Source organism: Kogia breviceps, chromosome 14 (genome assembly GCF_026419965.1).
Source record: "Kogia breviceps isolate mKogBre1 chromosome 14, mKogBre1 haplotype 1, whole genome shotgun sequence".
Taxonomy (NCBI): Eukaryota; Metazoa; Chordata; class Mammalia; order Artiodactyla; family Physeteridae; genus Kogia; species Kogia breviceps.
In genome coordinates this window covers 10,381,221-10,403,494 of record NC_081323.1, presented here as the reverse complement: position 1 = coordinate 10,403,494, position 22,274 = coordinate 10,381,221, and positions in this window count along the sequence as shown.

The following is a 22,274-nucleotide window of genomic DNA, read 5'->3' as shown; positions in this document are numbered from 1 at the left end:
CTCTCCTGTTGGGATCAGATGGGAATCATTTGAAACCTTTAATCTCAAGATAAGACTAAGTGTTTCTTATGAATGAATCCCTGGGTCTCAGCGGGACATTTGAAAGGCCCTTCAGGATAGAAAGGCTTATGCTTCAGAAGAGAAAACCTTTCAAGTAAGGCTTACAAGTGAGGGACTTTGGCAAGCCTGGTTGTAGGAAGTGTGCTCGTGTATGTGTGTGTGTGCATGTGTGCAAATGCATGCATGCATTGGAGGTGAGAAGAATTTGTGTTCTGCTAGGTGAAGCTGTCCTTTGTAATACTGAGAATGAAGGCTGATGTTCAGCTTGAAACTCACTCCAGAGGCCTTGACATCAGGGGAGATACAGAGTCACCCGGAGAAGCAGGGACCAGTGCATCACAAACCTGGATGCACAGCCACATTGCCTGGGCATCTTGTTCAAATCCATGTTCTGAAACAGTCGGTCTGGGGTGGGTCCTGGGATTCTGGATTTGGAACAGATTCCCGGTGACCCCTGCTGGTCCATGGACCTCACTTTGAGTAGGGAGATTGTAGATTGCTTCTTCATTTTGCCTCGATTGGGAAAGGGTCTGAAAATCATATTTTGGATTCTACCAGACCTTAGCAGTGCTGGCTTTGGTGTATCTTGGGACTTTATGTCACACCAGAAAAAGAAATCCCATTTGAAGGGTAAGGCCCAAACACCGTCTAAGTCAGAACTGCCAGATGATGTCTTAATCCTGGTGAAAGAATCGGGCTGCAAATGGAGAGAGAGGGAGAGAGGGGACAGCTCAGCAGTGATTCAGACAAAACTCATCTTTCAAAGCAGGAATGGAAATGAAGCCTGTTGTTCCTTCAGAATTTCTTTAAGAATCTTTCTCAGCTAAGGGAACTGTATTCCCCGAGGGGTGGAGATGTTCGGTAATGTCTTTGTTCATTTAGCTGAAGGCAGATTTCTCTGTTCTCCTTACTGGGGATGATCTTGCACCTGCCTCTTTAGACAAGAGGAAGCCACAGTGAAGCATTTCACCAGAATTCTGGATGAGGTGGCAGATTTGGAGGGGAGAAGGCAGCGGGCACCTCTGAGATTCTGGGTGAATCTCAAGGCAGGCAGCCTGTATCAGGTAGCTACTGCTGCATAACAAGCCACCCCCAAACAGTGGCTTGAAACAGCAACCCTTTTATTACTTCTCATGAGTTTAAGGGTAAGCTGGGCAGTTGTGCTGATCTCAGCTGGTCCTGCTGATGTGTTTGTGGTCAGCAGGTGGGTCAGCGGCTGGGGGCTTGTGGTCTAGCATGGCCTGGGCTAGGATAACTCAGATTCAGTTTCTTCCATGTATCTCCACGTTCCCCACAGTTCGGGCATGTTCTCATGGTGGTGGCAGTGGTCCAAGAGAGAGCTGTAGTCCCAATCATGCAAGAGAACAAGCAGCAATAACCACATGCTTTTCAGGCTCTGCTTGCATCACACTTATTAATATATCCAAACCCAGCATCAGAGAGGGAGGGACAACGAGGTCGGGGCAAAGAGTATGGATGCAGGGAGGCCTTTAATTGGGGCCACTGGTGAAATTAATCAATTGCACAGCCCTGATTTACAGCTTGAGCTTGAGCCTATAAATCTCTAAGGACAGGAGGGACGATTCCATTCATTCACTCATGAAACATTTACTGTCTTTCTCTTATGCAAAGCACAGGCTTGTCAAACTTAGCTTGGAAGTTTCACTTGCTCCAAGATCCACACCCACCTAAATTCCACCTCCCAATTGTCTCCACGTGGAAACCGTGAAAAACTTTTGCTCACTCCTCTGGGGAGCTGTGGGGCCTGTGGAATCATAGTACGTGGAGTGAGGGAGAGGGTCTCCTTCCCAAAGTCCGTGAGAGCAGCAACTGCCCAATGTCATAAGATGCCTGGTAGCTGTGAACAGAGCCTACCTGCCATCTATTCCTGGGGCTGCTACCTTTCAAGATAGAAGGGCCTGGTTAGAATTCAGGAGGTCTGTGGTCCACTGAGGCCCTTGGGTTCATCGCCTGTGGATCCTGTTTTCATTATTATCAATGCAAATAGTTCTTTTTTCACAAATGTGGGGTTTTTTTTTCTTTTTTTGATGGATTTAAAAGCACCGTAAACCCTAAAGTGCCATGAAAACATAAAGATTTCTTATCATTTTGTGTAGGAAGGAGTACCCAGTGTACCCTTCTAGTTTGGTAGTTAAAGATGTGTTGGCACGCTGGCTGTGGACGGGGGTGAGGTGAGGTGGGCGAGGGGAGGGGGGAGAGAGAGTGTCCAGATTTGTAACAATTGCAGATTTCCTTGGTGTAAATACTCATATCGTGGCTAATTTCTACTGTGGTTGCCACCAGTGATTTAATAGCCTGTTTGTAAAATTCTTGAATAGGTAATAATCAGAATTCCTGGATATTTAACAACTTGCATTCTCAAGCTGGTAAGAGCTAGCTCCAGCTCACCTGGTCCATCTCGGGTAACAGACAGCCTGCACTGGAACCAGATCTGCCTCTTACTCTCTCTGTGATTTTGTGTAAATGACTGAATTATGTCTATTTCCTCATAGGTAAAATGGCGATATAATAGTACCTGCTTCGTAGGGTTGAAATAAAGATTAAATGAGATAATGCATATGAGGCATTTGCCATATAGTAAATGCTCAATAAATGGCAGTTACTATTATCTGTGCTATGCCTCTTGGTCAACTGATAGTGCCAGGGTCTGAGTGGACACACTGTCACTGCAAGGTTACCAGTCCTGTCATCCGAAAGTTGTGGGCTCATCTCTTTTACTGCCCAGGCCCATTTTAAGAATCCAGCCTCTTACCAATCATTCATCCATCTTCTCTTGCAGAGCTCGAAGCACTCCCCTTGCGTCAGGCTTTTTACAAACAGCATCCCACTTAGTCCCCATAGCAGCCCTATGAAGGAAGGATACTCTCAATATTCCCATTTTACAGATGGGACAGTTGAGACTCAGGGAGGCTGAATAAGTCTTACAGCTAAGAGTAAGGAGAGGCGAGATTTCAATCTAGAGTCCTTGGGTCTACGCCCCACTCCTACTTTTTTAAAAGGAGAAACTTTTTATTTAGAATAATTTCCTGATTGTCTCTGTTCTTAATTTAATTTCCATGCATAAGAGTCACCTTTTAAAGTATGCAATTGGATTTTTAACATATTCACAGGGTTGTGCAACCATCACGATGATCTAATTTTAGAGCGTTTCCATACCCCTAAAAAGAAAACCCAGACGCCCCCTCTTCTCTCCAAAGAAACTTAGAGACACTGGACATATCTCCGGGCCTCCACAGAAACCACCCTCCATTCAGCCAGCTGGTCCCATGGGTATGTGTGTGTGTGTGGGGGGGGTGGTGAATGGGGGAAGGAATCAAGCAGAAGCATTTTGCTCACATCCCAGGTCCCAGAAAGCTTCACCTGATTATATTGAGCTATTTAGTCTCCCCTCCCTCCCAAAGTGAAGAGGGAATTTTTAATTACTTCCAGGGCTACAGGCCATTCTCATTTTATTGCCTTGTCATTCCACCAATCCCCCCAAACTTCCTTGGTTTGGGGAGAAAGCAGGCACGTGGAGGGTGCTAGTCCCCCCTTGCGTTTGTGAAAGCTTTTGCTCTCTTCCCTGATTTCCTCTGTTCCTTTCAGCTGCTCCTTCCGGTCTTCCACTATCATCTGATTTTAGGCCCCAGGATGAAGGAGCAGTGATTGGGAACCCCTAGTGTGTCAATCAAAAATAGAAATTAATGAGTGGTTTTTCCAGACAAACCTGGAGGCAGCTGTTTGGTACTTAAAAATCAGGCTGTGTTTAACCACGGGGGTTGGGGGGGCGGGAATATGTATCAATTGCAGTCTGATCATAGTATTGTCTAAACAGCCCTTTGAATTTGTAAATGACATGTGACACAGGTATTTTTAGCTCCTGTTATTTAGAAGCTGAACAGTTCCCCTCAACTCTGTGTTACACTTCTAACGTGATAATCTCTGGTTCTGTTAGTTTCACCTTCCTTTGGGCTGTTAAATATGCAAACTGCATTCATCTCCCTCACCTTCCAGACCTTTTCTTTGTTCCATGGTGGAGGTGGGTGTACAGGAAAAAAAAAAAAAAGGTGGTTGGGCAAAGTAATTTATCTTTGGTTGTTTTTGAGGCTTGAGATTCTTTTTTGTTTGTTTTTTTTGCGGTACGCGGGCCTCTCACTGTTGCGGCCTCTCCCGCTGCGGAGCACAGGCTCTGGACGCGCAGGCTCAGCGGCCATGGCGCAAGAGCCCAGACGCTCCGCGGCACGTGGGATCTTCCCGGACCGGGGCACGAACCCGTGTCCCCTGCATAGGCAGGCGGGCTCTCAACTGCTGTGCCACCAGGGAAGCCCTACAATTCTTCTAACTTCCCGTGATCACAGGTTTCTCACCCTCAGCACCATTGACATTTGGGGTTGGATAATTCTGTGTTGTTTGGGGCTGCCCTGGGTATTGTAAGATGTTGACAGCATCTGTTGACCTCTACTCTACCCATTAGCACCTCCGTCCAGAATGACGACCAAGTATTCTTCAAACATCATCAAATGTGTCCTGGGGGAGAGGGGTTACCTACAGTTGAGAGCCGCTGGAGTGTTTGAGGGGGCAAAAAAAAAAAAAAAAGTAGAAGGAAAACAGTAGGGGAAGGAGAATTACGGACATAGAGGTGAAACCAACACAGGGGAAAGGCGAGGTATGAGCACAGAGGGAGAAAGATATTGGGAGTTGGGATCAGAAGCCCTGGCCTTGGCTCTTGGCACTGAATTGACTGTGGGCACCCTGGGCAGGTCTTTACCTTTCCTGTGCCTTGGTTTTCTCATCTGTAAAATGGGCACCTGCAGCACAGGATTAGTTGTAAAGAGCAAATAAATTCCCTGTTGTGAAAGTGCAACGCAGATCCAAGTCATTCTTTTCACTGCTACATGTGTTAATGACACGTCTGTACACTCAGGTCAATTTGCCTCTGTCAGCGTCAGCTGGGCTATGGAAAGAGGAGACTCCTGAATGGAGTGTCCACCCTGTGATGATTAGTAGTACAGCATTGTCTTCTCGTTTATGATCAGAGAATAATTTGATCCAAAGCACGTTTAGATGAGGAACACGGCAAAACACTTGGTAGGGCCAGCCAGAGGTGAAAGAGTGTTTGTGGAAGGGAAAATTGATTTGGGATTTCCAGGTCTGGGGGCCTCTGGATTGCCCCTTATTCCATTCTTCTTTTCTCTGCAGAATTCAGCTGCAGGAACTTTCAAGTAGTTTGGAAAATGCAGCATTGAAAATTGCACCTGGCAAGTATGGCTTGCTGTCCATGGACTTAAGCAAGAAATAGAGCATTTCTGTATTAAAAAAATATATATATATTTCAAGCCCGCCTCACTGGTTCTTGGGGCTCCCTGCACAACTCCCACCCCCATCCCTAGGGTAGAGAAAACTTTGGGGGCCTTATATAGCCCGGAAGCCCTGGCCAGGGCCTCTGGTCATCTGTCCACACGTCTTAGCCCTGCCAATCCCAGGTCTGCTCCTTCCTTCCAGCTCCTCTTGGTCAGACTAAGACCCTGTGACCATTCCTTTCCAAAGGCACGACACACTCCCACCCACCTACAACATGGCTAAGGTCCCAGACCCCTGCTCTGTTGAAGGACCACAGTCTCAAGAAATCTTTCTAGGTCATTTCTCCTCTCCTGCGTTCCTCAGGGGCACTGATGTCCTCTCCCGATTTTCCAGGTCATATGAGTGAATCCCGTCCACAAGCTATTTGTCCTTTAAAAGAAAGCCAGGGGCAAGATCTTCTTGCACACCCTTACAGCTTTCCCTCTCCTGCAAACTCCCCCTCCTCCCTTCTGCCCCCAGCCCAGAAAAGGAAGCACAGAGCTGGCCTTGCTAGAATGGGGGACAGGAAAGTGAATACACAAGGAGAAACCCAGACGTTAAAATTCCAAAAACTGGTCCTGCAAGTTGTTCGTCATCTCCTGAATTCTTCTTGGCCCACCTGGCCCAGGTTCCAAAATGGAAAACCATCCAAGGCTAGAGCCAGGAGGTGTGGACATGCTGACACTTAGCAGATGCTCAATGCACGTTTGGCAAGTGAGAGAATGAACGGGCCTTTTTTTCTAAGTTAGAAGGGTCTGCGGCCCCAGCCTCCTGTGTTCCATGCCCTCGAGTGGAAATTCACCCAATGGGTAAGATGTGGGTTTTGACATTCCCCCCAGCTACCTTCCTCATGTAACAAAGAGCCTTTTTAGTTCCCTGCTGTGCTGCTTGGTACAAGTTGGGGAAACTGCTCAGCCATGCCAGAGGGGCTTTTGCTTCTTTAATATAGCATTGCTGCTCTGACATTTCCCCAGCTCTCCGTCCCCCTCGATCTTCCTGGTTGTCAAGGAAACAGTTTCCTGGACAACCTGTTGACTTATTTGGTTGCCGAGTTTGTATTATCCAGTGTGGGGAGCTGTAGTGGAGAATTTTTTTTTTTAATGTCACCAAGGTAACCGCCAGCAGCCGCTTAATTATAGTTTTAGGTAAAGATGAATTCTCTTTTGCAAATGTTAGTGTATTTTGGGGTTGGGGGAGGGGATGGAAAACCACCCAGAGATTAACATTCTCTAATTACATGCTTTCAGTTGTGGACAGTTCAGTTTTATTTGCAACTAAACTTGGCTTCATTCAGGATTAATTTTTTTTCCACTAAAAAATAAGGAAAACAAATATAACAAGGAGGAAGAAGGAATCAGTTTGGTAGGAAGCGGGCACTGAGTGTGGAGGGTATGGCTGAAATGTAGGCATCGCTAAAGTGATGTCACTAGCGGCCGTTTCCTGAAATGTGAATTTGTTTGTGGCTCTGAGCGGTAGTGCAGTGTAGTGGTTATATACCTGAGCTCTGGAGCCAGACTGTCTGGGTTCAAGTCTCATCTGCAGCTTGCTGGCTGTTTGACCTCAGGCAAGTGACTTAATCTGTCTGTGCTTTAGTTTCCACAGCACTAAATGGGGAGGTGGGAAGGAGTTAATCTTTGCTATAGGTGTGCTGTGAGGGTTAAGGTGTATTTATTAGGTCCTTAGAAGAACACCCAGCATGGTATAGGCACCCTACAGGATCAGCCATAATTACAGAGCCTCCTAGTAAACCATACTTTGCATATGATGGGCTACTGAGGAGGGAGAGGTTACTTTTTTTTTTAATTAAAAGATCAAACTTTTAAGGAATTTATGAGTGACCTCCTTTGAGCCGTGTGTAACTTTGTTTTATGCTCTCTCCTTGGCCGCATGGTATTGATCAAACCAAGAATCAAAGTGGAGGCTTTGGGAGTTACCTAACTTTCCGAGAGTTTGGATTTGTTCCGGGTAAGCTCTTTGGGAGACTCGCAGATTTCTTGGACCGCAAATGGCTGGGATTTCAGGAAGTCCTCGGCCGTGCTCAGCCTCCTGCACGCAGGCCCTCTTCCCGGTCTGGGGGGCAGTCAGGCTGCCGAAGCACAGTGCTGAGGAGTGGGCTGCCTTGGGGGTAGGGATGGTCCTCTCGGTCATCCTGCAGACAGGTGAGCCAGAGATGATGGTGATGACCCAGTTCAGCCCACAGCGGGGCATCAGAGGTCTAGATGTGTGAGCCCAGGCTGGCCTTCCCTTATGTTCCCCAAGTTTCCATACCTATGAAATCAGGGAGTTTAAATAGATGGTCTCCAGTAGTTTTTCAAAGTTTAAAATACCGTGATTCTATAGGGGAAAAAGGACTCACAGATCCAGCGTTTGCACCCAGGTCGCTCTGACTTCGAAGCCTGTACTTTCAGCCACGGCAGGTCCTAAACTCCTGCCGTCCTGATCGTTACTGAAACCATGGGCTCTGCAGGCAGAGTCCGTGGGTTAAACCTGCCATTTTCTAGCGGAGCCACCTGGGCAAGTGATGTGTCTGTCCGTGCCTCGGTCTCCTCGTTGGCCAGAGTCGATAACAGTACCTACCTCTCAGGTTGTTGGAACAGGAAATAAAGACTCATAAAGTGCTTCTAACAGTGTATCCCTCCAATAAATGTTAGGTACGTTCTGATTACTCGATTACACTGTAACAGTAACTGTTCGTCTTTGCTAGTTGGTGGCATAGTGATGGCAGAAATAGGTAACATGCAGCCGGGCATATGCAGAGTGTTGTTTGTATATTTTCTCACTTCACCCTAATCATCATTATACAATGCTTCTAGAATAGAGTCCCTACATAGGTTTACGTATCCTTAATCTCATTGTTTTATAACTTACGCTGTGTAGGCAGGTTTCTCTTCCTTCATCTTTATAAGTCTCCCAGCGGGGTCCTTTTGAAAAAGAACCTCCTTCAATTGACATTCAGCTGCATAGGCCAGCCCCCATCAGATCTGCAGTGCTAAGACCGCTGGGGAATATTTGTTTTGTGTGTTTCCTCCCTCTTCCTGTGGATTATGTATACCTTCATCATTTTAGAACAAAGACCTGAATAGCCATGTACATGTCGGTCCAGAGCATCTGGAACACTTGAGTTTGGCATCAAATGCCCTGTACCCACTGGGATGGATTAATTAAGGTACCCAAGGTTGCTTCTGAGGTCAGTGGCTTCAGAGCATGTGAAGAGCATGCAGTTACCTGGCTCTGTCTGTCGGCCTGCTCCCCAGCCCGCCCCCGCCCCATATTTTTTATTCATTACAGTCTTTCACAAGGGACAGCAATCAGAAGCACAAACCTGATATCCATCTCTGCTCACTCTCCCCTCCAGGGACCACAGAAGGTTCTTTCTGGGCATTGAAAAATACATCTCACCCATCACCCATTCCTCCATCCCAGTTTTTGAGAAGCCTCCGTGTTAGGTCGAAAAGCACACATTCCACCGGGATGATTGAAGAAAGGTAATTATGTATTATTAAATGCAAAAAAGAAAGACAAAGAAAAAACAGTGGTTCTATGCAACACCCCTGTGGCTTGGCAGAAGTGAAAATAGCAAAATGCTTCAGTGGTTTTTCTGCCAGTGGGATGAATGGATGCTTGATTTGAGGTCATCAGCCGTGGGCACTGTGCTCAGTGTGAGGGGGCGTCTCTGAGGACTGGGGGTGGATGGCATTGTTGTCGGGGCCTTTGCGAGGACTTGGGCTGCACAAGGGAAGGGAGGATGGAATTTACAGAGGAGCTGCCTTCTTGTGTTTCCCTTGGCTCAGAAGGCGGGCAGTCTGTGTCTTTTTGGACAAGTCACCTAACCTTTCTGTGTAAGGGAATGATAATACCTGACAATCAGAATCATCGTATAGGTTTCCAAGTGCTTTAGTGCGGAGTGGAAATAAGCTTGGGCAGACGGGCCAAAGTGCCTGGGTTGGAATCTTAACTCTGCCTCTTATCAGCTGTGTGACTTTGGGCAAGTTACTTAATCTCTCTGTGCCCCCATTTCCCATCTGAAAACCGGGGATGTTAATGATATATACCTATGTCATAGTTGTTGCAAAATGAGTTAATGCTTGTGCAGCAGTTAGAACAGTGCCTCCCAAGTCCTCTCTTAAATGTTGGTTATTGTTGTTACATCTCTTCTCATCACCAATATTCAAACAGATGAAGGCAGTGAAACTGGCTCAGCTTTATCACCGAACTGCAAAGTGGAAAAAAACCAGCATTTAAACTCAGGGCTTGGGATTTGAAATCTTGCTGAATTTTCTTTATGCCCTGCAGCTGCCTTCTGAGGGAGTTTTTAAAACAAACAAACAAACAAACAAAAAACCCAGCACTGGTGACAGCTTGGTAACCAGGTCTAAACCCAGAGTTATACACATGGTTAGATGACTGCGGGTTGAACTTGTAGAACCCGCCTTCCGAAACCTCTGCTTTTCTCTGCAAAATAGACTTTGTGATGAGGACCTTGACCCAATATGGTTCAGTTACAAACAAAACCAAACGGCGAGCGGCAGGGAGGCCAGAATTAGCCAGGCCACTGTCCACTGACCCTGGAAGGTTCAAAGGTTTGGGACAGGAGGTGACCTCCCCCCTGTATCTTCCCATAAGAAGCTGGCAGGTGAAGTTCAGTTTTCAGAACTTCCAGGTTCTCCGGGGCGTCCTCCTTTTTGACCCTGGAAAAGGAAGACAGCTCAGACTTTTCCAAGAGGGGCTTTCTCAGCTGAATTCACAAAGCGTGTCTGGTGGGCGTCTACCTGTTTTGCTCTGCAGAACTCCAAAGAAGGCCGAAGCCTCTCCTCTGAAACAGAGTCACGAGGGCCTCACATTGCCTTTTGATGAGTCCCAGGCTGGGGTCGAGGATGAAGGCAACCGGTGAAGTCGGAAATCCGCCCCCTTCGATGGCTGTGAGCTACAAAGAAGGGAAGGCAGCCTGGCCGTTTACTCTGGGATTTACCTCTGTACCTGCCTGGTCCCAGGAGGCTTACGTATTGAAAAGTGTAGACGCTTTCCTTGGGCCCTGTGAGTCAGTTCCCCGGGGACCTGGATACTCTGCACAGCTCAGGAGACTGGCTCCGGGGAACCAAGAGTGCTGTGACCCTAGAAAGCTGCCCCACCCCCACTCTGCGTGGGGTTGTTTGGGGTCTGGGTGACAGGAGTGTGGAAGGGAACCTGCCACTTGTCTGCTCAATACACATCGATGAGATGCGGGTGAGAAAACTGTTAACATTTGGAGAGAGTTCACTTTGTGTAAGTGCTTTATTCATATAACAAACAGTGTGGGGTGCTGCTGGGATGCTCTTTGCTTCCCGACATCCACCCTTTCCTGCCTTGCTAAACAAAATGGATTTTATGCTGTGTGGCAACATGCCCAGCTCTGGGTGAATCATGCTTGGTTTAAGGCTTATACCTCTTCTGTTTCTCATTTTTCCATCTTCCTGTGAAGCTGTGGATGGCTGTGTGTACCATTTTAGACCAACGAAACCCATGTGGACGTCTGTTCTGCTGGCTCATGAGAAAGCTTCATTTTCTTAGATAAAAGAAGTAGATATGGGTGGCATACACCTCTGTCATGCCTTTTTTGTGCCTTGCCTGCAAACGTGACGGTTGGAGCTGGAGCAGCCATTTTGTAGCCATGAGAGAAAGGCCAGGTGTCTTATTATCCAAAGTGTGGTCTGAGGGCCAGATTGTTAGAAATGCAGAATCTTAGACTCTACCCCAGATCTACTGAATCAAAATTTGCATTGTAACAGGCTCTCCCCATGATCTGTGTGTACGTTAGAGTTTGAGAAGCCCTGCCTGGAGAACCACAAAGACCTCTGTCTTGATGTCGTTGAGCTGCTTGAACCATAGCCAATAAGAACCAACCTCTGAGGTTTTGGTCATGGGTTTTCTGTTACTTGCAGCCAAAAGCATTCTTAGCTGACAGAAGCGCTTAAAAGTTAAACGGGCTTATGTGAAAAACCACCCTAATTTACCCAAGAGCCCTATGAATGAAGAAAGGACTATTCTTTTTTTTTTTTTTTTTCCCCGGTACGCGGGCCTCTCACTGTTGTGGCCTCTCCCGTTGCGGAGCACAGGCTCCGGACGCGCAGGCTCAGCGGCCACGGCTCACGGGTCCAGCCGCTCCGCGGCATGTGGGATCTTCCCGGACCGGGGCACGAACCCGTGTCCCCTGCATCGGCAGGCGGATTCTCAATCACTGCGCCACCAGGGAAGCCCAAGAAAGGACTATTCTTATCCTCATATTATTTCCCAGCATAAGACAGCTGATGACCTTGGTGAACCCAGGTCAGCCTGGGCCCTGTACCCGGGCACCGGAGAGGGATGCTGTGCCACACTTTGCACTGGAGCTCCGATGGAGGCATATCCTCCAAGCCAGCCGCGCGGAGCCCTCACTGCCACTCAGACAGGCCCATCCATCCTTCCACTTGCCCCGAGCTCGGGTCTGTGCTCAGCTGTGCCCTATTTGTCTTGCTTTGTATCACTGGCCTTTCCCTTCCCTCTAACCCTTCCATTTGGCTATTGCACCCCAAGGCACCCTCTTGATGTGTCATTAATTTCAGAGTTCAGGGGAGAGTCCAGCAGTGCCCTGTGATCCCCCCTCACCCAAGGCATATAAGCCTTTCTCATTTATCACCTTCAGGTTTTAAAGTCGGAGACCACTGCTTTAAGGAAGTGCATAAGAACCACCTGGGGGAAGGGACAGACACATTCCAAATCCAGATTCTGGGGCCATAATGCTCAGAGGGTCTGAGCCCGTAGGCCCGAGGTGAGGCCCGAGGAGGCAGCCTTTTTCGGTGACGGCTTCCCAGACGCCTCTGAGGGTCACACCTGGAGGAGCGCTCCTCTGAGCTGGGAAAGTGTGGCGGAGAGATGAGGGTGACAGATGCAATGTCCTTCCTCCATCTTTCTCACATTTTCTACAGCCGCTTGATTAATGTGTTCTTTGGGTAGTTGCAGCCCGCTTGGTGTTGGCTGCATAAACATCCACGGAAATTCTCTGTGAATGCACTTTTCCTGGGGAGAAAACAATCCAGCACCTCTGTACCGCCCCCAGTTCAGGCAGCTGAAGTTGGTGGGTGCGTTCCAGCCCTAGGCAAACGTTTGGAGATGGGGTCAGCTGGGGCTCATCTGGGTTGGATGCAGAATAGGAGGCCCGTTCTGATGTGTGGTGTCAGGCGATCGAGAAGTGAGGTCAAGAAGTTTCGAAATTAGGAGGAAAGAGCCTTGGGGTCTGTGTGAGGCGGAACGGTCCTGCGAAGGAAACCATGCCCTAATCCCTGGAGCCTGTCGGTGTATTACGTTATCTGGCAAAAAGGACTGCTTATGTCGTTAAGGTTATGGACCTTAAAAGAGAGATTAGCCTAGAGTACCCGGGTGGGCCCAGTGTAATCACCTAAGCCCTTGAAAGCAAATCAATGTCTCCAGCTGGAGTCAGAGAGATGCCACAGAAGGTGAGGTCAGATTTGAGGCCTGAGAGGGACTTGAGCTGTCGTTGCTGGAGGGGCCACGTGAAAAACAGAAGGAGGAAGGAAGGCAGCTATTAGGAGCAAAGACCAGCCCTGGGTGACAGCCAGCAAGGAATGGGGACCTCAGTCCTACAACCGCAAGGAGCTGAATTTAGCCAGCAACCTGAACGAATTTGGAAGTGGGTTCTTACCCAGAGCCTTCAGTGAGGGATACAGCCCTGCTCACACCTTGATTTTGGCCTTGTGAGACCCCAAGCAGGGGACCCAGTCCAGCTCACCTGGACTTGTACCTACAAAAACCATGAGATAGTAAATTTGTGTTGTTTTAACAACACTATGGCAGACACAAAACCAACCGAGTCCCATTTCAGAATTCAGGAGAAGACCTTTGCCATGACATCATCTCATTCTGACCCTCCAGTCTCACCTGTCCAGGTGGGCTCTTAAGGAATGAAGTCATAAAGCACAGAAAAGTCCCACCTGCGCCTCACACGCTACCTTGGATTGTTATAAAATCATTTTTCCTGGCTTTGTCATCCTTCACCACTGCCCTCCTCCAGGCGATATTTTAACGTATTTCCTTGCAGTTATTTTTCTAATGCATTTTATTCACACATTTGAGATGTGCAAGTTTGTATCCTGCTTTGCTCCCTCACATGAAATATTCTCACATCACGGAATCCTTTGCATAAACCTCACTAATGGCTGACTAATAGTTCATCTGATGGATGTACTGTAATTTACTTGTCCATTCTCCAATTCTTGGCCTTCAATTTATTTCCTTCCCTCTTTTCCCCAATTATCAATAATTCACTTTTTTACCTAAAGATCCCCCAACATTTTATATGAAATCCCTATCATAGATTCCCAGAAGGGGAATTACTAGGCCAAAAGGCACAACATTTTTTGAGGCTCTTGGTACAAATGCTAAATCACCTCCAGTTTCTGGGCACCATCTAAGCCCCTTAATTTCGCTCTTTAAGAGTGGGTGGGGCCCCCTCTTCTCTTTTTGCCCCTTCCACTGTGCTCTGCGGGGCGGGGCACACACCAGGTGTCCCACTAGCTCTGGCAGCTTCATCTCGTTCTTCGTCACCCTCGTGGACTCATTACCACGTCTGATCTATAGACAGAAAGGGAAGGCGCTTGGGAAGCCGTTTATCACTCAGCCCATCTTGGAGACGCCTTCTGCCATTAGCCTTTGTCCGAAACATGAATCCCAGCCCACAGCCTTCGGGTGCGCACCAAATACTGCATTTTGCTGTTATCGATGTGTTCTTAACCCCCTTCTGCGTTCTCTGAGCATTGGGTTGGTGGGAAATCCGGTCTTGTGCATCCTTGGGCTTTTTCTCACCTGGCTCTGTAAAATGTCTTGGGGGGGCATCTCAGAGAGCAGCAGGCATTGCGTGTGGAGGGGGCGCTCCTCATTACCAGGTATCATCTGAGAAATCCCTCCTTTTGTCTGGAAGCTCTGCTGCCTCCAGAGAATGGAATTCTCTGCGACGCACCCTACTTGGTTGGAGTCCCGTCAGACATGTGGAGCGGGGCGGGCAGTGCCACTTTGCAGGGCTCTGAAGCCCCGGGATGTCTTCTGTCTCTAGCTTTGCAGATTCTTTCATCTCTCTCCTTGTCTTGTGTTTAGTCCGTTTGGGCTGCTGTAACAGAATGCCACAACTGGGTGGCTTAAATAACAGTTATTTCTCACAGTTCGGAAGCCTGAAGAGTCCAAGGTCAAGGCAGCAGCAAATTCAGTGTCTGGTGAGACCCCGCTTTCTGGCTCACAGATGGCCGTCTTCCTCACGTGCAGAAGGGGCAAGAGGGCTCTTCGGGTCCCTCTTATAAGAGCACTAGTCCGGTCATGAGGGCTCTACCCTCATAACCTAATCATCCCAAGGCCCACCCCCTAATGCCATCACACTGGGGGGTTAGGATTTCAACATATGAATTAGGGGGGAGGGGGACACAAACATTCAGTCCATAACACCTCTGAAACCCATCGCCCTTTTTGCTGCGGCTAGAGGACATCCTGCACTCCTCTGCTGTTTTACCTGACTTACTAAAGGCAGAAAGAGACTTTGCTTTGAGGCTGCTTCTCTTCTCACCCTGCAAGCCCCCCCCCCCCCCCCCAGGGCAGGAAGCATAGACGTGTCTCTGTGCCTTCCAGGAACAGGACCCACCAAAAAAGGTAGGAAGGAAAAAAGCCACAAATTAATTTTTCAAGAAAAATTATTGTCATTCTCGATAAAGGCTCTGAGAAGTCCTGCAATAAAGAAACTTGTCTAACTTCCTTTAGCCCAGTTTTTCCCCACTTATTTTATCACAAGGCCTTTTCATAATTTTCTTCAGGGTTTCATAATTTTCTTCAGGGTTGTGTCAAATACACTGGAAAATACTGGTTTGACCCAATCATTGTATTGGTTGACAAATGAAGAAACTGATACTGGGTCGATAATTTCACCCCATACCCATAATCTGACCCCTATATGAGGCAGGACATAAATATCTATCATCTGAGAGACTTTTCTAGACAGGGGAAAGTCAGTTAAGCTCCTCTGCAGGAAAGCCACGTTTTTGTTCCGTCAGGGCTCGCTGTTTGAAGGCATCCCATTTACATTCTCTTTTTACAAAGCAAAGAATCCAGTTTATCGCTTGTGTATCTGGATCTCATGTTTCAGCTTTTGCATCAGCCTGGACTGTGGGTGTCTCAGAGGACCTGAGAAGCCATTGTAGAATCAGGGACCCGACCTTGCCAAGCCTTAGAGCCCAATTTCTCTCTGAAACCCCGAGTCACATGGCCTTCATTGCACAGGGCGTGTCAGTCTGCAGGGCTTGGCAACTGCTTTCAAGATGTGAATTGTTGATAACGTTCAAGGAGACAGAATGTGACAGATAAAGAAATATCCTGTCTGAGGCTCTCTGAGAATAACTTTGACAGTGGGGAGGAGGGAGCAGAAATAGAATTTACTGAGACTGTTCCAAGCCAGAGAGTGAGATAGGTATTTATTTAAAAATTATATTTACTCTTTAAGTAAGTAATACATGCCCAGGACACAAAATTCATACAAAAATGTAAACATGGCGCGTCTCCCTTCCACGTCTATGTTCAGCTTCCCCGTTACCCTCCCAGGAGGTGACAAGCATCATGACTTCTCGTGCCCCCTAATGACATCCGATACCCAAGTAAGCAAATATGCAAATTAGGTGAACAGAAAATTAGCTCATTACACATACTGTTCTGCACCTTGACTTTTTCGCTAGGAGATCATCCTGTGTCTGTTCATATAAGGGCTGACTTATTCTTTTTTTACCTGCTGAATAAATTCCACTGGATGGATGTGCCATGATTTATTTAACTGATCCCCTCTGAATGTAATTTTACATTGTTTTTTGATCGTTTTTACACTTGCTCAGTGGTTCTCAGCTCGGGGTGATTCGGCAGTGTCAGGAGAGATTTGGCAATATTGGGAGAGAGTTTTGGTGGTTACAACTGGAGGGGGCGATGCTACTGGCTTGTAGTGGGTGGAAGCCCGGGATGCTGGTAAACATCTTATGATGCACAGGACGGCCCCACCACAGAGAATGGTCCAGCCCACAATGTCAGTTGTGCCGAGGCTGAGAAGTTCTGTGCTGGGTGACCTCTCCAGCGTGTAGGTTGGGCTTGGGGAGTCAGGAGAGAGTGAAGTGTCAAGTCCAAAGTCACAGAACTGGAGCAAATGCTCGTGCCACGAGAATGCTTCCCTTTGCGGAAGGTGGGGGAAAGCTCTCAGTGTGTACCCCCTCAGAGTCTAGAGGAGACATGTCTGGACCACCCCCAGGGGGAAGGGCTCCTCTTGTCTCTCATGTACCATTTTCCCCCCTAGATGCTGCCTGGGAACCCCAGAAGAGTGGGTAGAAGATGCAATTATCCTCAACAAACCAAATGCAGTCATTAAACAGAATCTTGAAGCTTTTAATTACCAGCATATTAACGTGTTACAAATGGGGAAGCAGCATTTCGTATATCATAGCAGAGGCATCGGGAAGAAAAGCCTATTTTTACCCCTAATTAAGAGAATATTATGGAATAGTTGGAGAATTAATTGTACTCCAGTACATCTTTATAAGGAAGATAATTGGATAAAGATTGTTTCTTCCCTCCCACATCACAATATTTGCAGGCAGATGGCATTGTTCAGGCTGAGACAGTGTGATGTATCAACACACGCCATCTCCTCCCTCAGAAGTATTTAATACGTTAACTGGCCTCCTCTTCGCAGGATATTATTATGATTATTTACATCTGTGCGGCACTTCATAGTTTTCAAACACGTCCATGTGCACTGTCACGTGGCCTCATATGGGATGGCCAGGAGATTATTATGCCCTTTTGGCTGGTGATAAAACAGCTCTGAGGGACTGAAGCGACTTGTCAAAGGCCAGCAGCTGCAAACAGGTGCAGCCAGGATCTGAACGTGGGCCCACCCCTGAAACGTCGCCTTCTGGACTGTGGGTGATTCTTCATTTTCTCTGCAACCTGGATGGTCCGGTGCAGCCCCCATCCCCAGTGGATGTGTGCAAAACATCCACCGGGAAGGAGGTAAGCTAACGAAGGGGGAAGGGGGTAAGCTAACGGAGGGTTGGGGCACCACCTGTGCAGTCGAGAAGACCCAAGTTCAAATCCCAGCTCTTTCACTTTTGGTTGTTTGACTTTGGGCAAGTAGATGAATTGCTTTGAACCCCAGTGTCTTCGTCTGTAAAAGAAATATCATGATCCTTATGTCGTGGGGCTGCTGTCAGGATTCAAGGAAATGGTGACCATAAGAGGCTCAGCCTGGCTCCTGGGAGGAGGTGGATCACAGCTATCGTTGTTACTCTGGCCTGAATTCGTGGGCTCGTCAAACGTTTCTGATTGTATCTGGGCTTCACGTGTGCACACAGCAGCCCCAAACGTGGGTGGCTTCCGTGGCCATGGTTTCTGACGTGTCCTCTGGGCTGCTGCCTGCCTCTAAGCCTGCTGGTTCTGCCCACGGTGGGGAGCAAGTCCCTTTGGTCTCTCTGGCCACCAGAGCTTCCCATCTTCATGGTAACGGGTCAGCGCAGCAGCTAAGACGGGGATGGGCCCTGCCTTTGCGAAATGCTCTAGTGGGGGCTGGCCACAGTGGGCTGTGGGGCCCCCGATGTGCACTGTGCTCTGGTGGGGGTCACATCTCTCCAAGTTCTTCCCACAGCCTGTGCCTTCTTAGGGGAAGCCTGTCACGGAGCATGGGCTCACTGCCAGATGCGCATAGAAGCCGGCTTTTGAGAAAAGAAAGCTTTATTGCCAGGTGACGGCAAGGAGACAGGAGGCAGGGCTCAAGTCTGTCTCTGCGATCCAGGGTTTGGGACAAAATGTAAGGGTTTAGGGGAATTTCAAACCCGGAAGCTGATCGGCTAGCCTCTAATCAGTCCACACAAGTGACTCGTGCTGCTGGAAGCGAGATTTTCCTTATTGACGGGCTTCTTGCTTGTAAAGGGCTCTTGGTGGCAACATTTGTATTCTTGCCGTATTGCTGTAGACTGAAGATTCTGACTTCCAGGGTCATGGTGACATGGAGACAGCCTGGAGACGTGGGTTCCTGTCTTGCACATGTGCTGCTCTGTCTCTGTGAAATAACTCAAGGTTTGGCAAATCAAGAACCTATTTAAGGAGGCAAAACCAGTTTAAGCTGGTCAATGTTTTACGTGCAAAGCGCACATGGTCAAGGCCACCTAGCTAAGGTGGGGTCGAGTTCTAGACCTCGCGCTGTCCAAGAATAACGCCTTCCTTTCGAACCCCAGGCTCAGCTGCCGAGCTAGATCCCTTCCTTGAGATGAACTCTCCAGGAGCCCACCCCGGGTGGCAGTGGTTCTTGTCTTCCCAGAATCCCTTCCTCTTATTTCGGTAAACAAACCTCGCTTTTACTGTAAACCGGTGGTTTACGGGGCAACTACGTGTGCTCCACTGACAGTCTCTGTGGTTCAAGAAGGGTCAACTTCAGGGTGGTCCAGGTTGAGAATGGCAGCAGCAGCTGCGTCCCGGGTTTTTGGGTTGTGAGCTCGGTCCCTGCCACAGCTAGGGTGGCCTATGTCGAGGGGCGCCCACGGCGAGGAGGGCTCAGCTTGCGTGTGGAAGGCCCTAGCCTACTTCATCATGCTTCCTGGGGTGGGAGTGGGCCTGCCGATCATCTTTCTGAGTTTGCAGCATGGAGGGCGTAAGAGACCAAGTTCATAGTCTACCCCCATCTCTGCATCAGGTCCGAGCCCTTTCCCTGGAGGCAGTCACCATGCTCGACTCCATAGCTCTCATGTGAGTCTGCTTCCCACCGGCAATGAAGATGAATAAGGAGAGCCTGGACCACTGCACCAATGGTTTGGAGCATCACTCTGAAAGCTTTACTTGCATCAAATTATGACTAGTAGACGGAGCTTCTATCCTTTTGCTTATGGCAAGGGATGGCTTAAATAAATAACTTAGGTTGACCATGAAAAAAAAAAAATAAGGGTTAGTTCCAGACCCTTGGTTCCAAGAGTGGACACATGATCAGTGAGAATGCTTGTTTTCCTGGCCACAGATTGATTTACGGATTGGCATGTGACCCATCAGGCCAATCAGAGCCAATCCCAGGACTTTTTAGGGAGTTATTTGAGAAGGGATGATCTTTCTGCTGTGTTTGTTCAGCCGATAGTGTATACACCTGGGACCACAGAGGCCATTGTGCGAGGACATGGGGCATGCCTTCTGAGAATGAAGCCAACACGGAGGATGACAGAGACCAGACATGGCCAGAGACAAATTCCTGATGATATCATGAACGCCTGGATGCATCCATGCTTGAAGGTTGCAAGTGTGAGTTGCGTTTCAATCATTTGCAACCAAATGAGTCCTGACTAATTCAGGGTCCCACAGCTGCCCCTCTCAAGCCCTCCCCCTCCAGTCCACAAGAAGAGCTGCAATTTGCCTGAATTTCATTAATGGGCTGACTTCAAGTTCTTTTCACAGGCAGCTAAAAAAATATATGCCTTCAAGAGGGGGATGCAGAGAGAGGGGAAAGAAAAAAAACGGCTCCTAATTTTCAATGCTGAATCTCTCCAGCCTGGAGAGATTCACTGGATCTCTGGATAAAATTATCAGAGATTATCTCTGGATAAATTATCTCTGGATAAATTTATCACTGGATAAAATTCACTGTCTTACATTTTATTAGGCTTCTTTTCCCCATTTATTTTCCAAGACCATCTTTGAAACTGGCCGTTTTCAAGAGGAAATGACCTAGATTATTTTTTCATGATGGCTGCCCTTTTGCAACCTGGCAGATGTTTAATTAAAATTTTTATTACCTCCTAAAGTTAACATAGAAAGTCATGTATTATGGCAGCATAAAGACCCAACTTTGAAACTCTCCTTTTATACCCCAGTCGAGAAAACTATCATTAGCCACATCCTAGCATCTCCTCCTTCAGCATCTCTAGATAGAGCTGGTGCTGTTTGTACAGCCCTGAACTTCGGCTCAGACACAAACTCCATTATGATACTTCTCTTGAATGCCCCCACCGCCCGGACACAGCCCCAAGCATGTCTTCATTTTTGTTTTGTTGTTCCCTGCCCTGAGCCCTCTCTCAGCACCTGTGACACCCTGTGCTCCGACTTGTTTATCTGTCTGTCTCCATTTCCAAGCTCCTTCAGGACAGTGATTCTATCTCCTTCGTACTAGAGTGTATAAGTATTTTGGTCTGGATTTTACTCATTGGCTATCTCCCCTCAGCTTAGAACACTACCTGGTACCTAGTATGTGCTCAATAAATACTGAATGCATTTCTGCATCCCTCATGCCTTACAGATGGCTTAGTACAGCAGATGGATGCAGGAGCTGTAAGAAGGAAAATTGTTTCCAGTGTCCCCAACACCATGTTCTCCGAGGCATGTCCATCATGGGCTCTTCTCCATCCTTCCATCCGCTCAGACATCAGCTGCCTTTCTTTTCATTCATTCATCTCATGTATCCCCCAGACATTGGGGGTTTGATGCCTATGCTGTGTCAGGTGCAAATGGATGAACACGTAGCTGATATTCTACATGAATGCATTCAATCTTCACCACAGCACTGTGAGGAAGGCACACTGCTCCCATTTTACAGACGTGGAATCTAAGACTCTGAGAAATAAAAGAGACAGAGATTACCAGATTTAAGTGGTAGAGCTTGGATGAACCCTCTTTTTCTCCAGTTGTCTTACACGTGCATCTTATCTACCAGCTATTATAGCAGTTTCTGGAAAAGCAGAAGTTGGTGTCTTGTATTTTGAGGGAAAGACTTAGTGAGGCCCCCAGTGGGCTCTCAGGAATAGACAGCTAAAACCTCATTGCATGTGATGCTCTGCCTTTTCTCCTTGCAAGGGGGACCCAGTCATCTCACCTTTTCTGGGAAGCAAAAGCCCCTCTGTGTTTCCTGATGGACCTGATTCTGAACCTTCTGGGCGCCTAGCGAACACCATTAGCTGTTTCTGACTTCAGGACGGAAGAGATGCCAAAGGGGCAGGAGAGCTTGTCACACTACCGAGAATGTAGCCACTTTCAACAGAGTTAATGTGAATATAACATACCATTGTTGCACGTACATAACTGTACATGACGGTGCTAAATAATTCAGAGAGGAAGTTGGCAGCTCAGTGCTTTTTAATAGTAAATAATTCAAGTACTCTTTACATTTCCCCCACCTGTAGCTCAGTCTCCCTGCCTGCTGTGGAGAGAGAAGCAGGAGTTAGAGAATAAAGAATGCAAGGACCATGATGACTAGAACATTCTCCCCCATGTATGTTTACACAGTGTAGTGGGCAAGACGATTTGCACTTGCCCTTTGATTTAGGAGCAGAGTAGTTTGGACTTTCAGCATGCTGGCTTTTGTGACATATTTTAAAGAGCAGGGGAAACAAAACAATTTCCCCAGGCATTTACTCTGATTAAAGACTAGCAGGTGTGCCATTGTGTACCCATGCCTTTGTTAGCAATTTAAGTCTCTCTCAGCCAACTGTTCAAAGTGAGTTAGAGGCTTGAGAGCTGTGGGTGTCTTGAGCAGAACAGCATCCTGGTATACAACCAAGGAGTCTGGGTTCTACCTTACTACCTATGCAACCCTGGGCGAGTGATGAAGGCTTCCTATGCCTCAGTTTCTTCTTCCATTAGTGGGGTCCATAATAGTACCCCCATGGGATTATCAGGAAGGCCAAATGGGAGTATGCATGTGAATAGTTTAGCACAGATCATGAATGGGCCTGGAGGGTGTTATGCCTAGTGAAATAAGTCAGACAGAGAAAGACAAAAACTGTATGTTTTCACATATATGTGGAATCTAAACAATAAAACAAATATAACAAAAGAGAAACAGACTCATAGATACAGAG